Genomic DNA, 13723 nt, shown 5'->3' with positions numbered 1-13723 from the left:
AGAGTTTAATAAAGTCAGTTACGCCGTTGTCTGGGGAGATGAGCGGCGCTCTCTTGGGGTGGTGGGGAGGGGGTGGGGGTGGGAGGGGGGAGGGGTGAGGGGAGGGGTGAGTGGAGAGGGGGAGGTGAGTGGAGAGGGGTGGTGGGAGAGGGAGGGGGGAGGGACTAGCGGTGTAGTGGGTGGATGTGTGGGGTGGATGGGTGGGAGGGGGATAGTGGATGTGGGTGGGTGTGGTGGAGGGGGGGTGGAGGGGGGTAGGGATGGAGGGAGGGTTAGAGGTAGAGTATATAACCCCTGCAGGTGTACAATTGCCAATATACCTGGACAGCAATAGAAAAATGTAAGGCCGTTTGATCAAGGTTAGCAAACAGCGCCATCTGATGCTTCTGTGTAGTGAAACCTCCATATAACGAACTTCCATATCTATATAGTGCGTTATATGGAGGTTTCAAATCTAACGGACCAAGATTATAATGGACTTTCATCTCTATATAGTTCGTTATATGGGGGTTTCACATTTAACAAACCCTCGATATAACGGACTTTCATGCCAATATAGTTCGTTATATGGAGGTCTTACAACTAACAGACCCTCGATATAACGGACTTTCATCTCTATATAGTTCGTTATATGGAGGTTTCAAATCTAACGGACCAAGATTATAACGGACTTTCATATCAATTTAGTTCGTTATATGGAGGTCTTACAACTAACAGACCCTCGATATAACGGACTTTCATCTCTATTTAGTTCGTTAGATGGAGGTCTTACAACTAACAGACCCTCGATATAACGGACTTTCATCTCTATATAGTTCGTTATATGGAGGTCTAAGATCTCCCCAAATAAGGTTCAAAATTCCAGTACCTATGACGTCGTGTTAGGGATGGGTGACGTAATAAGGTGGTATCTACACGAAGCGGATATGACACTCGCCCTTACAGCCTGACGACGTAGAGGTGACGACAGGAGGGATGACGTGACTTTACCGATAAGAGGGATTTGAGAGATAAGGCCACCGGGGGCATGTCCGTACCCCCCCCCCTACCTCCACCCCTCTCCACCTCTCCCCCCTACCTCCAGCTCCTGTACCTCCTCCACCTCCCGTACCTCCACCTCCCCTTAGCTCCACCTCCTCCCACCTCTACCACCTCCCTTACCTCTACCTCCCTCCCCTTACCTCCACCCTCCCCTTATCCACCACCTCCCTTATCCTCCCTCCCCTTAGCTCCCTCCTTACCTCCACCACCTCCCCTTACCTCCACCACCTTTCACTTTAGGCCAATAGAATATGTTGCCCTCAGGTGTTGCTCAATGCTGGGAAGGTGTAATTACCTGTGGATATGATACCTGTGTACACCTGTGGAAACAAATAGGCCAGAAACACCTTGTAGAATACCAAGAGTCTCGGGTGTAGCTAGATTCTACTGGATAGGATTCTACTTTGCCCTCCTCCTACCCCTCCCCTCCTACCCCTCCCCTCCCTCCCCGTCCCTCCTACCCCTCCCTCCTACCCCTCCCCTCCCCTCTACCCCTCCCCTCCCCCCCTCCCTCCTACCCCTCCCCTCCCTCCCCTCCCACCCTCTCTCCTACCTCCCCATCCCTACCCCTCCCCTCCTACCCCTCCCCTCAGCCCGTCCGTCCGTTCGCCACTTGACAGCGTTGTGTGAACTAGATTTCGGTGCAGAGGTGTGCTGCTACCTCTGTCAGTCTGTGTGTAGTGATGGTGGTGTTCCGTGCTACTGTGTGTTGTGGTGGTGGTGTGGTGTTGCGTGTTACTGTGTGTGTGTGTGGTGGTGGTGGTGTTCCAATGCTACTGTGTGTGTGTTTGTGTTGTGGTGGTGTTACTGAGCATAATATTACCTCCTCGGCTTTGTTACTGCTGTGTTACTGAAGGGAGTTACTGCTGACAGGATTTACCGGTAAGTTACTTGACTGGATTCTGAGTTACTTGAGGGTGTTGATGAGTTACTGTTGGGTTACTTGGTGGAGTTACTTAAAAGTTCAAAGGGTTATTATGTTAGTCTCCATTGTGTAAGTATCGGTGTGTGTGTGTGTGTGTGTGTGTGTGTGTGTGTGTGTGTGTGTGTGTGTGTGTGTGTGTGTGTGTGTGTGTGTGTGTGTGTGTGTGTGTGTGTGTGTGTGTGTGTGTGTGTGTGTGTGTGTGTGTGTTTCCTAGTATTCGTTGCCACATCTGAGTTCCAAGAGACGGAGTGTTTATACCCAGTGGCGTTGGTAACTCACAGCTCACACGCACACACACACACACACACACGCACACACTCCTACAGCTCACCACCGTGTTCCTAGTGATGACTTAGAGCTGAGAGAGAGAGAGAGAGAGAGAGAGAGAGAGAGATCACACACGCATTGTTGATAAAATGAAAGGAGGGGGGTAGGGCAGGGCGAGATGGTGTGTGTGTGTCGAAGGATATAGTGTGGATAGATAGATAGATAGATAGATAGATAGATAGATATAGATGAATGAATGGTCATACAATACGTAATAATGTTGGTAGGGGTCCACAGGGAGGAGGGAAGGGAGAGTGAGGGGGTGTGTTTGTAAGTTAAGGGAGATATGGGGGGTTGTTTAATAATATTATTGTTTGTTATTTGTTACTGTTTTTGTTATTATTATTAGGTTAAGTTATGATTTGCTTAGGGTAAAGTTGGGTTACGTTATTGTGTCTGGGGTAATGTAGGTTTGGTTGGGTTGGGTTTGGTTGGGTTGGGTTGGTTTGGTTGGGTTTGGTTTGTTGGGTTTGGTTGGTTTGGTTTGGTTGAGTTGAGTTGGGTTTGGTGGGTTTGGTTTGTTGGTTGGGGTTGGTTGGGTTTGGTTTGGTTGGGTTTGGTTGGGTTTGGTTGGTTTGGTTTGGTTGGGTTGGGTTGGTTTGGTTAGGTTGGGTTGGGTTGGGTATGGTTTGGTTTGGTTAGGTTGGGTTTGTGGGTTGTTTTTGGTTGTTGGGTTGGTTGTGTTGGTTGGTTTGGTGGTTGTTTGTGGTTTGTTTGGTTTGTTGGTTGGGGGTTTGGTTGGGTTTGGTTTGGTTGGGTTTGGTTTGGTTGGGTATGGTTTTGGTTGGGTTAGGTTGGGTTTGGTTTGGTTGGGTTGGGTTTGGTTGGGTTTGGTTGTTGGGTTGGGTTTGGTTGGGTATGGTTTGGTTGGGTATGGTTTGGTTAGGTTTGGTTGGGTTTGGTTTGGTTGGGTTTGGTTGGGTTTGGTTGGGTTTGGTTGGGTTTGGTTGGGTTAGGTTGGGTTTGGTTTGGTTGGGTTGGGTTGGGTTGGGTTTGGTTAGGTTGGGTTTGGTTGGGTTGGTTTGGTTAGGTTGGGTATGGTTGGGTTTGGTTGGGTTAGGTTAGGTTTGGTTGGGTAATGGTTGAGAATAACACAAGTTGTTGGCTCGTGTTGTGGTCAACGTTTGGGGATTAGCTAGTACCCTTCCTTCCTCCTCCCCCTTCATCCTCCCTCCCCCCTCATCCTCCCCCCCCTCATCCTTCCCTCCCCTCATCCTTCCCTCCCCCCTCATCCTTCCCTTCCTCCCCTCCTCCCCCTCCCCTCCTCCCTCCCCTCCTCCCTCTCTCCCCTCACCCCCTCACTTCCCCCCCTCCCCCTCCTCCCCCCCTCCCCCCCTCCACTCCCTCCCTCCCCCCTCACTCCCTCCCTCCCCCCTCCCTCCCTCCCCTCCCCTCCCTCCCCTCCCCTCCCCTCCTCCCCCTCCCCTCACTCCCCCCCTCCTCCTACTCGCCCTCCTCGTGATGGACTAGGCTCACCCAGGCGTAAAGGATCCAACAGTCATTCTCCCCTAGTACACACGCGCCGACTCCTGACCCGACCAACCCCCGACCGCGACCAACCCCCGACCAACCCCCGACCGCGACCAACCCCCGACCAACCCCGACCAACTGTGCGTAACCCCCGACCGACCCGACCAACCCCCCGACATGCAGCCAATCCCTGACCAACCCCGACCACGACAACTCCGGCAACAACCCCGACCAACCCCGGCCAACCCCCGACCTGCGACCAACCCCCGACCGACTCACGACCAACCCCTGACTTACGACCAATCCCACGACCAACCCCTGACCCACGACCAACCCCCGACCAACCCACGACCAACCCCCTGACTTACGACTAACTTCTCGACCAACCCACGACCAACCCCCGACCTGCGACCAACCCCCGTCCTACGACCAACCCCCGACCTACGACCAATCCCCGACCAACCCAAGACCAACCCCTGACTTACGACCAATCCCACGACCAACCCCTGACCCACGACCAACCCCGACTACGACCAACCCCCGACCTACGACCAACCCCGACCTACGACCAACCCCCCCCGACGACCAACCCCGACCCACGACCAACCCCGACCCACGACCAACCCCGACCCATCAACTCCCCGACCCACGACCAACCCCGACCAGACCGCCCCCTGACCTACGACCAATCCCTGACCAACCCATGACCAACCCCTGACCTACGACCAACCTCTCGACCTACACCAATCCCTCGACCAACCCCTGACCCACGACCAACCCTGACCCACTTATATTTGTGTTGAATAATTATAATGATAAAAAATAACTAGATTTTTTATTAGTATTATTAATTAGACATAAAATTAACGATTGATGTTTGAAAGGAGAAAAATCGCTTGAGTAGAGAAAACGATTTATAACGATTTTAGTCGAATAATAAAAAAAACATTATAATTATTGTTTTATAGATAGGTTAGGTTTGGTAGGTTAGGTTAGAGAAAAAACAAAAGAGTTGAAGTGCGCGCCAGGATGTCTGTATGTCTGTCTGAGGGAGACAGGGTTGAGAGAGTACTTGATCGCTTGCCAAGTATTCTCTCTCTCTCTCTCTCTCTCTCATATACTGTATATATCACCTCACTCCTCTACTACAATGTTATATAAAGATAAGTATATCATTACACATATAACTATATAAAATGGAAAATATAGTGAAATATGGGACCTTTTTTTGTTGGTTTATTTACAAGTGAGGATTATGGAGAGAGAGAGAGAGAGAGAGAGAGAGGGAGAGAGAGAGAGAGAGAGAGAGAGAGAGCAATGTTTTGACAGCGCCCCACCACCACAACTACGACCATATACTGAACGTTAGACAACAGTGAGTGAGGACCTATCGATTCAATCAGCTTTACGCCGCCGCAGAAAACGAGAATTTATCGTCACTTGGTTGAAGGGGAAGACTATATCATACCTCGAATTTAACCATTTATTTTTTTTATATATAGAATTTCACCTTTTGGATCGTAAGTTAGGATTTTTTTTATTTATTTATATGTGTATGGATATGTAGTTAGATTAGGGTGTTTTAATGTTGTGTTTTAATTAAAGGTTTTTGTGGTTTATGGAATGGATATATATATATAAAATGTTGAATGATAGAAAACGGGAGTAAATAGACTGTTAAAAATTCCCACTTTCTATGATGCTATGAGAGATGGGGGGAGGTTGGTTTAGGATGGGGGGTTTGGGGATATGAGCATATAGTAGGGGTGATATGGTTAGTGTGTGGGGAGAAGGGATGGAAATGGGGGAGGAAGGATAGGTAATATGGGGTGGTAGGTTGGGATGAGGGGGGGGGGAGGAGGAGGAGGAGGAGGTGGATGGGTGGTGAGAGAGAGAGAGAGAGCGAGCAGGTGAAGAGACAGTAGCCCTCAGTAAACGGCCGAGAGCAGGTGGAGGAGCTAACTGGGTGAGAAGGTTGCAGCAGTGACAGTGTGCATGTGTTGTTGTTGTGGTGGTGGTGGTGTTGTTTGACGCACTTGTTGGCAGGTTCATCCCACAGTACCGTGAGTGTGTTGTAGTGTTGTATTTTACTAGGAATACAGTAGCTAGTTTTTTTTTAGTGTGATGCTAGTAGTTTTTGTTTTATTTAGTGACTTTTACCTAGAATTTATCGCTAGTTGCTATTAAGACAAGGATGAGAGGAGCTTCTTGTGTTTAATTTTTTTTATAATGCTAGTTGCTATTGTGTCATCTTTTACCAAGAAGACAAGACTAGTGGCTATTATGTTATATTTGAGAAGACTAGTAGCTGTTGTGTTAAAGATGAGACTAATAGCTTTTGTATACGTGAAAGGCTATTGAGGTTGTGAGTTTATAAGGCTAGTACTAAGACCTATTTAAAGTGTTGTCAAGTGCTATTGTGGCTATTAATGCTATTTATACCACAGAGGAAAACGGTGGTGTGGGTTGGTGTACACGTCTGTCAATATGTACACGTCTGTCTGTGTACACCTCTGTCTGTGTACACGTCTGTCTTTGTGTAATCGTCTGTCAATGTGTACATGTCTGTCAGTGTACACCTCTGTCAATGTGTACACGTCTGTCAATGTGTACACGTGTGTCAATATGTACACGTGTGTCTGTGTACACGTCTCAGTATGTACACATCTGTCAATATGTACACGTCTGTCTTTGTGTACACGTCTGTCTTTGTGTACACGTCTGTCCTTGTGTACACGTCTGTCCTTATGTACGCTGCCCTCTGTACGCATGTCTGTCATGTACACGTCTGTCAATGTGTACACTGTCATCATGTACACGCCTGTCAATTCGTACACGCCTGTCTTTGTGTACACGTCTGTCAATGTACACGTCTGTCAATGTGTATACGTCTGTCAATGTGTACATTTCTGTCAATGTGTACTCGGTAAAATAAACTAGGGTGACTAATCTTCAGGTAATTCATTAAAGCTTTTCCTGCCATCGTTTGTCATATCAAAACAGCAATAATTATAAAATCTTCCATAATCACATACGGTTTTAACAAAAGGTAATTACCGAAGTTTTTTTGTGTATTATGGTTCATAGTGATTAATGGATGCGGGACAACCTGAAGATTAGACCCTCCCCGCTTATTCTATGTTAACGCTATCTGGGGGGTTAGGTTAGGTTAGGTTAGGTTAGTTAGGTTAGGGTTACGTTAGGCAGGTTAGGTTAGGTTATTTATTAGGGTGTTAGTTAGGGTTAGTTCAGTTTATGCTAGGTTAGGTTGAAGTTAGAAGGCTAATCATCAGGTGATCGCAATTTCGACTCAATTCAGAGGGAGTTGGTTTTGGGCCAGCCAGGGTTTTGGTGTGGGCCAGCCAGGGTTTTTGTGGGCCAGCCAGGGTTTTGGGGGCCAGCCAGGGTTTTGGGTGTGGGCCGAAACAGGGTTTTGGGTGTGGGCCAGCCAGGGGTTTGCCAGCCAGGGGGTTTGGGGTGGGGCCAGACGGTTGGGTGGTATGGGCCAGCCAGGGGTTTTGGGTGTGGCCAGCCAGGGGTTTTAAAATAGCCAGGGTTGGGGTGGGCCAGCAGTAGTAGGGGTGGTCTGGCAGGCGTCTCTGGTACTGACTGACGCGTTCATTGGTGGGAGAGGTGGGGGAGAGTGTTATTGATGTTGTTATTGTTGTTATTGTTTTTTTGTTGTTATTGTTATTATTATTTTTGTTGTTATTGTTGATGTTTTCGTTTTTATTGTTGTTTTTGTTAATATTATTGTTGTTTTTTTGTTAATATTGTTGTTATTAGTGTTATTATTATTACCTAAGAACCTCATACCAAAAGATCTACTTCCCGTGTCCTTATTCATCTTTGTTTTCCTTCCATACTGGTGATTTGTTTAGTGGGTCTGCCAAATGATTGTCCAGTCGTGTCACCAAGTACTCTCTGCTGAGGAGTGTGTTTAACTGTTTCATTTTTTTATTCAGAATTATATTATTAACTTAATATCCTTTTTGGTGATTTGTTTGTATAAATTCTCGTTATTGTATATAAATTTGCGTGATTTTTTTTATGTGTTCTCGTGATTGATGTATATAAATTCTCCTTATTGTTGTATATAAATTATCAGATTTTTTTTGGTGTGTAAATTCTCGTGAGTCGTATATATAAATTCTTGTGATTTATATACCAAGTCTCGTATATTATAGAGTTATTGATATACTGGGATATAAACTACAGTGATTTATATATATATGTCTTATAATAATTCACTGATTTATATACGAGAGTCAGTGATTTTCTACCCATGTGTTATATTGGAATGTATATGAATGATTCACACAGGTATACATAGAGATTTATATAACTATGAATAACACGAGTATACATAGAGATTTATATAACTATGAATAACACAGGTATACATAGAGATTTATATAACTATGAATAACACGAGTATACATAGAGATTTATATAACTATGAATAACACGGGTATACATAGAGATTTATATAACTATGAATAACACAGGTTTACATAGAGATTTATATAACTATGAATCACAGGTATACATAGAGATTTATATAACTATGAATAACACAGGTATACATAGAGATTTATATAACTATGAATAACACAGGTATACATAGAGATTTATATAACTATGAATCACACAGGTATACATAGATTTATATAACTATGATTCACAGGTATACATAGAGATTTATATAACTATGATTCACAGGTATATATTTATAACTATGAATCACAGGTATACATAGATACAATTAGTGTGATAGTGTTATGATATAATAGTGTGGAGTCAGGTAAGGTGTGCGTGTGTGTTTGCGTGTGTGTGTGTGTGTGTGTGTGAAGAATAATATATCGTGAGTCATGGGTATATTTGTGGCCCAGTCGATCATGCGTATGTGTGTCGTGACCCACCCAGACGCCTGCTGGCTGCCTTGTCTCACGAGAGGCAGCTGGGTCAAAAATCTTAACCTAACCTAACCTATCCTAACCTAACCTAACCTATCCTATCCCAACTCTAACCTAACCTATCCTAACCCAACCTAACCCAACCCAACCTATCCCATCCCATCCTAACCTAACCCAACCCATCCTAACCCAACCTAACCCAACCCAACCTAACCTAACCTAACCTAACCTAACCTATCCCAACCTAACCTATCCTAATTTGACGCAACTCGACTTAATCTAACCTAATAACCATTAATTTAGTTGTAGTAATTACCTTGTCCTTAATTACTGTCGGTTCTGTCTGTCTGTCTGTCTGTCTCTCTGAGTGTGTGTCTGTCTGTCTGTCTCTCTGGAGTGTGTCTGTCTGTCTGTCTCTCTTGGAGTGTGTGTCTGTTTGTCTATCAGTGTGTATTTCTTTGCCTATCTGTGTCTTAGTCTATGTCTGCCTATCAGTTGCTTTCTGTGGTGTGTGTGTGTGTGTGTGTGAGAGAGGGGAGAGAGAGAGAGAGAGAGAGAGAGAGAGAGAGAGAGAGAGAGAGAGAGAGAGAGAGAGAGAGAGAGAGAGAGGTCCCACCCTGTTAAACTTGTTGTGTAAATTACTCCTGAATTGACCAAGTGTATAGATCCAGTGTGTTGGTTAGGTTAATGTTACGTTAGTTTAGGTTAGGTTACGTTAGATCGTATCCAATAGATAATCTTGATACGATAGTAGAATTAAATGGTCAAGTATGTCAGGTCAGCGGTGGTAATTGACGAACGTACTCTACTGGGTGGACGTATCGTGTCGTGCTGGAGGGAGGGAGGGAGGGAGGGAGGGGAGGGATGAATTGGGGAAGGAAGGAGGGAGGAAGGGGGAATAAAGGAGGGAGGGATTGGAAGGGATTCTGGTGTATAATACAATCTTTTGAGCAGACCACTACCACCATTACCAACAATTATCACCACTATCACCAATCAGCACAATCACTACCACCACAATTACCTCCAACCACTACCATCACACGCACACACACCATCACACACACACACACACACACACACACACACACACATTGAATGGTGAAATTGCTGCAATATTGACCACGTTGGTGCAGTATAATGCCACACCCCAGCGTTACGTAAGGTCGGGAATCTGCATACGTTCTAGGAGGTTCTTGGACCATACGAGCGCCCATGATTCCTCCACAACTCCCCGGTGCGTCGGAAACACTACGGAAGACCGGGAACAAGTTGAAACAAGTTGGGAGACAAGTTACAGCGAGGTACAGTGGATTTACAATAAGTTACAGCGAGGTACAGTGGATTTACAATAAGTTACAGCGAGGTACAGTGGATTTACAATAAGTTACACCCGAGTACAGTGGATTTACAATAAGTTACAGCGAGGGTACAGTGGATTTACAATATAAGTTACAGCAGCGGTACGATTTTACGACAAGTTTACAGCGAGGTACGGTTGATTTACAATAAGTTACAGTGAGGTACGGGGTTTTAATAAGTTACAGCGAATTTTAGTGTATTTACAATAGGTTACAGTGGTACAGTGGATTTTCAATAAGTTACAGCAATTGCAATTATATGGATTTACAATAGGTTACAGCGAGGTACAGTGGATTTACAATAAGTTACAGCGAGGTACAGTGGATTTACAATAAGTTACAGCGAGGTACAAAATTGGATTTACAATAAGTTACAGCGAGTTACAACGAGGTAAAGCGAGTGACAACGAGCCATAAATTGATTACGAGCTACAGCACACTTTATAACTTGATATAAAAGGTTACAACACGCTACAGTGAAGTCCACAATGTTACGAGTCACATAATAAATGTTACAACAACTTATAATGTGTTACAGGATGATGAAACGCATTATAACGAACTGGAAAGCGTTACGAATATATATAAAAGTGTTACAGCTAAATAAAACGAGCGAGAACGAAATAAAACGCGATAAAACTAAATAAAACGCTTTAAAACTATATAAAAACGCGTAAAAACTATATAAAACGTTAAAACTATATAATACACGCTAAAACTATATAAAACGCGTTAAAACTAAATAAAATGCGTTAAAACTAAATAAAACGCGTTAAAATTATATAAAACGCGTTAAAACTATATAAAAACGCGTTAAAACTATATAAACGCGTTAAAACTATATAAAACGTTAACACTATACAATACACGCTAAAACTATATAAAACGCGTTAAAACTATATAAAACTTTCCGTTAAAACTATACAAAAACGCGATAAACTATATAAAAAACGCGCTAAAAAACTATATAAAACGCGTTAAAAACTATATAAAACGCGTTAAAACTATATAAAACGCGATAAAACTAAGTAAAACGGGTTAAAACATGTTGATAAAAACACTCAACATGTTAGAGAGCAATTTAGTGGGAACAACAGCACCGTGGCTTGTTTACACTCTATTAGTTATTATTTACCGTCCTGACGCGTGTGTGTTATATGTACGTGTGTTTGTGTGTACGTGAGTCGTGTCTGTATCTGTTATATGTCCTTGTGAAATATATTTTAACTAGTTGTATTATGGCGATACCTAACCAAACTTAACCTAACCTAACTTAACCTAATTTAACTTCAATTAACCTTAACCTAACCTTACCTAAACTTAACCTCACCTCATCTATCTATCTATCTATCTATCTATCTATCTATCTATCTATCTATCTATCTATATTTTTACTGCCCTTGCTGTTTAGTTTTCTATACACAGTCCACACGAGTAACTTTACTTCTGTGAGTGAATTATTAATGGTGGTGGTGCTGGTAGTGCTGGTGGTACTGGTGGTGGTGGTGGTGATGGTGGTGGTGCTGGTAGTGGTGGTGGTGCTGGTGGTAGTGGTGGTGGTAGTGGTGGTGGTGGTGGTGGTAATTAGTGGTGGTACTGGTGGTGAGGTGTGGTGGTAGGGGTGGTGCTGTGGTAGTGGTGGTGTTAGGGGTGGTGGTAGTGGTGCTGGTGGTGGTGGTGGTGGTGGTGGTGGTAGGGGTGGTGGTGGTGGTGGTAGGGGGGTGGTGGTGGTGGTGGTGGTGCTGGTGGTGGTGGTGGTGGTAGGGGGTGGTGGTAGTGGTGCTGGTGGTGGTGGGTGGTGGTGGTGGTAGGGGGGTGGTGATGGTGCTGGTGGTGGGTGGTGGTGGGAGATTGGTGAACGGTGGTGGTGCTGGTGGTGGTGGTGGTGGTAGGGGTGGTGGTGCTGGTGCTGGTGGTGGTGGTAGGGGTGGGGTTGCTGGTGCTGGTGGTGGTGGTAGGGGGGTGGTGGTAGTGGTGGTGCTGGTGCTGGTGGTGGTGGTGGGGGGTAGTGGTGGTGGTGGTGTGGTGGTGCTGGTGGTGGTGGTGGTGGGGGTGGTGGTGGTAGTGGTGCTGGTGGTGGTGGTGCTGGTGGTGTGGTGGTAGTGGTGGGTGGTGGTGGTAGTAGTGGTGGTGGTGGTGGTATTGATGTGGTTGTGTGTGAGACTGGTGGTGAGTTCAGCCCCCCCTTTCCCCCTCCCTACCCTTCCAAGCCCCCCTCCCCTACCCTTCCTCCTCCACCCCCCCCCCACCAACAGTAGTTCCCTCATCACATTTCTCCCTTCCTTCACCCCCACTTTTCATCCTTGGCCCCCCTCCCCCTTGGCCCCCCTCCCCCCCTTGGCCCCCCTCACCCCCAGGTGTGGCCGCGTTATGTCTGGGTTCATTCTCCTCCATCTTTGTCGGGCGCTAGTGACGTCATCCAGTAGTGACCACACCTTTGCCTCTGTCTAAGGCTGATGGATTCTGTCTAACCTGACCTGATCTGACCTGACCTGACCTGACATGACATGACCTAACCTAACCTGACTTAATCTGACCTGACCTAACCTAACCTGACTTAATCTGACCTGATCTAACCTAACCTTATCTGGTGATAGTAGTAAAGATGTTGGTTGTTGTGGTAGTAGTAAAGATGTTGGTAGTTGTGGTAGAGACGATGGTGGTAGTAGTAAAGATGTTGTTAGCTGTGGTAGAGACGATGGTGGTAGTTGTGGTAGAGACGATGGTGGTAGTGGTATAGCTGTCGTGCACGCTGGCTGGCCCCCTCAAATGTAGGTCACTTAGGGGTCACACACACGCATCTCTCTCTCTCTCTCTCTCTCTCTCTCTCAAAGTTAGATTAGGTTAAGTTAGGTTAAGGTATCAATGCCCCTAATACAGTACCCCCAAAATACAGTACCCCAAAATAAATACAGTACCCTAAAATACATGCTCTCGTTTAGTCACTCCCCCAGGTAAATCGACCACCTCACCTGCCATTAATTACACCTTGTGACGCCTTGTATTTGCTGGCGTGATTGGGTAGTGGGGGGGGGGGAGGAGGTGATTAGAAGCAAAATGATTAGGACTTCAGTTATTTGTGCTCCTGTGATTAGGGCTCCTGTGATTAGGGCTCCTGTGATTAGGGCAGTAGTAACTCGAAGAAGGGATTGATGATAGAGACGGGTGATTGGAAACAGACAGAAGTGATTAGAGGATTTGAATTAAAACAGGGGATTAAGACAGAGGATTAGGGAGGAGGGGAGGGGAGGGGAAGGCACGAGAGGTTAAAATTAGACAAACTTGGTGGACTAAAATGGGTTGGGGGGATTTGGAAGAAAATTGGGTAAAAGGGTAAAAAAATTGCAATAAAAATAGGGAAATTTAGTTAAGACAGGGACAATTGGCGTTAAATGGGGGAAAAATGGGTTAAAATAGGGAATCATGGGGTTAAAATAGGGAATCTTGTGGTTGAAATTGGGGTTAAAATTGGTAGCCTGGTTACAGAGGGTGGGGTATAAGGCGTAGAAGGTATTTATCTCGTGTAATTGTGATAAATTGGCCTATTTGAGGGGGAGGCGGAGGTCACGTTAGGCGATCAGCTGAGAGAGAGAGGACGAAAAAGAGAGAACGAGAGAGAAGGAAAAAGAAAGATCGTTATAAAAGAAAGAGAGAGAGAGAGAGAGAGAGAATAAACAGGTATA

At 45.4% G+C, this 13723-nt stretch overlaps 1 protein-coding gene across 8 annotated transcripts in view; it reads left to right on the top strand.

Annotated features, from left to right (window-relative positions):
• The window catches only part of LOC121877533 (protein NDRG3-like), a 127429-nt gene that overhangs the window by 35071 nt on the left and 78635 nt on the right, over positions 1–13723 (top strand). The window contains exon 1 of one of the 8 annotated variants that reach the window (XM_042383320.1): positions 1768–1923. The exons of 5 other annotated variants lie outside the window; for them this stretch is intronic. The gene's annotated coding sequence lies outside the window, so the exon portion shown is untranslated. Of the gene's footprint in view, positions 1–1767; positions 1924–5701; positions 5730–5804; positions 5827–13723 lie in introns of those variants that run through there. 2 more of the 8 variants (XM_042383322.1, XM_042383323.1) reach the window with 2 other exon arrangements.

The sequence above is a fragment of the Homarus americanus genome, unplaced genomic scaffold (genome assembly GCF_018991925.1).
Source record: "Homarus americanus isolate GMGI-L3 unplaced genomic scaffold, GMGI_Hamer_2.0 scaffold14655, whole genome shotgun sequence".
Lineage (NCBI taxonomy): Eukaryota > Metazoa > Arthropoda > Malacostraca > Decapoda > Nephropidae > Homarus > Homarus americanus.
Note: the sequence above shows the minus strand (reverse complement) of the source record. Positions and strands in the feature narration are given on the sequence as shown.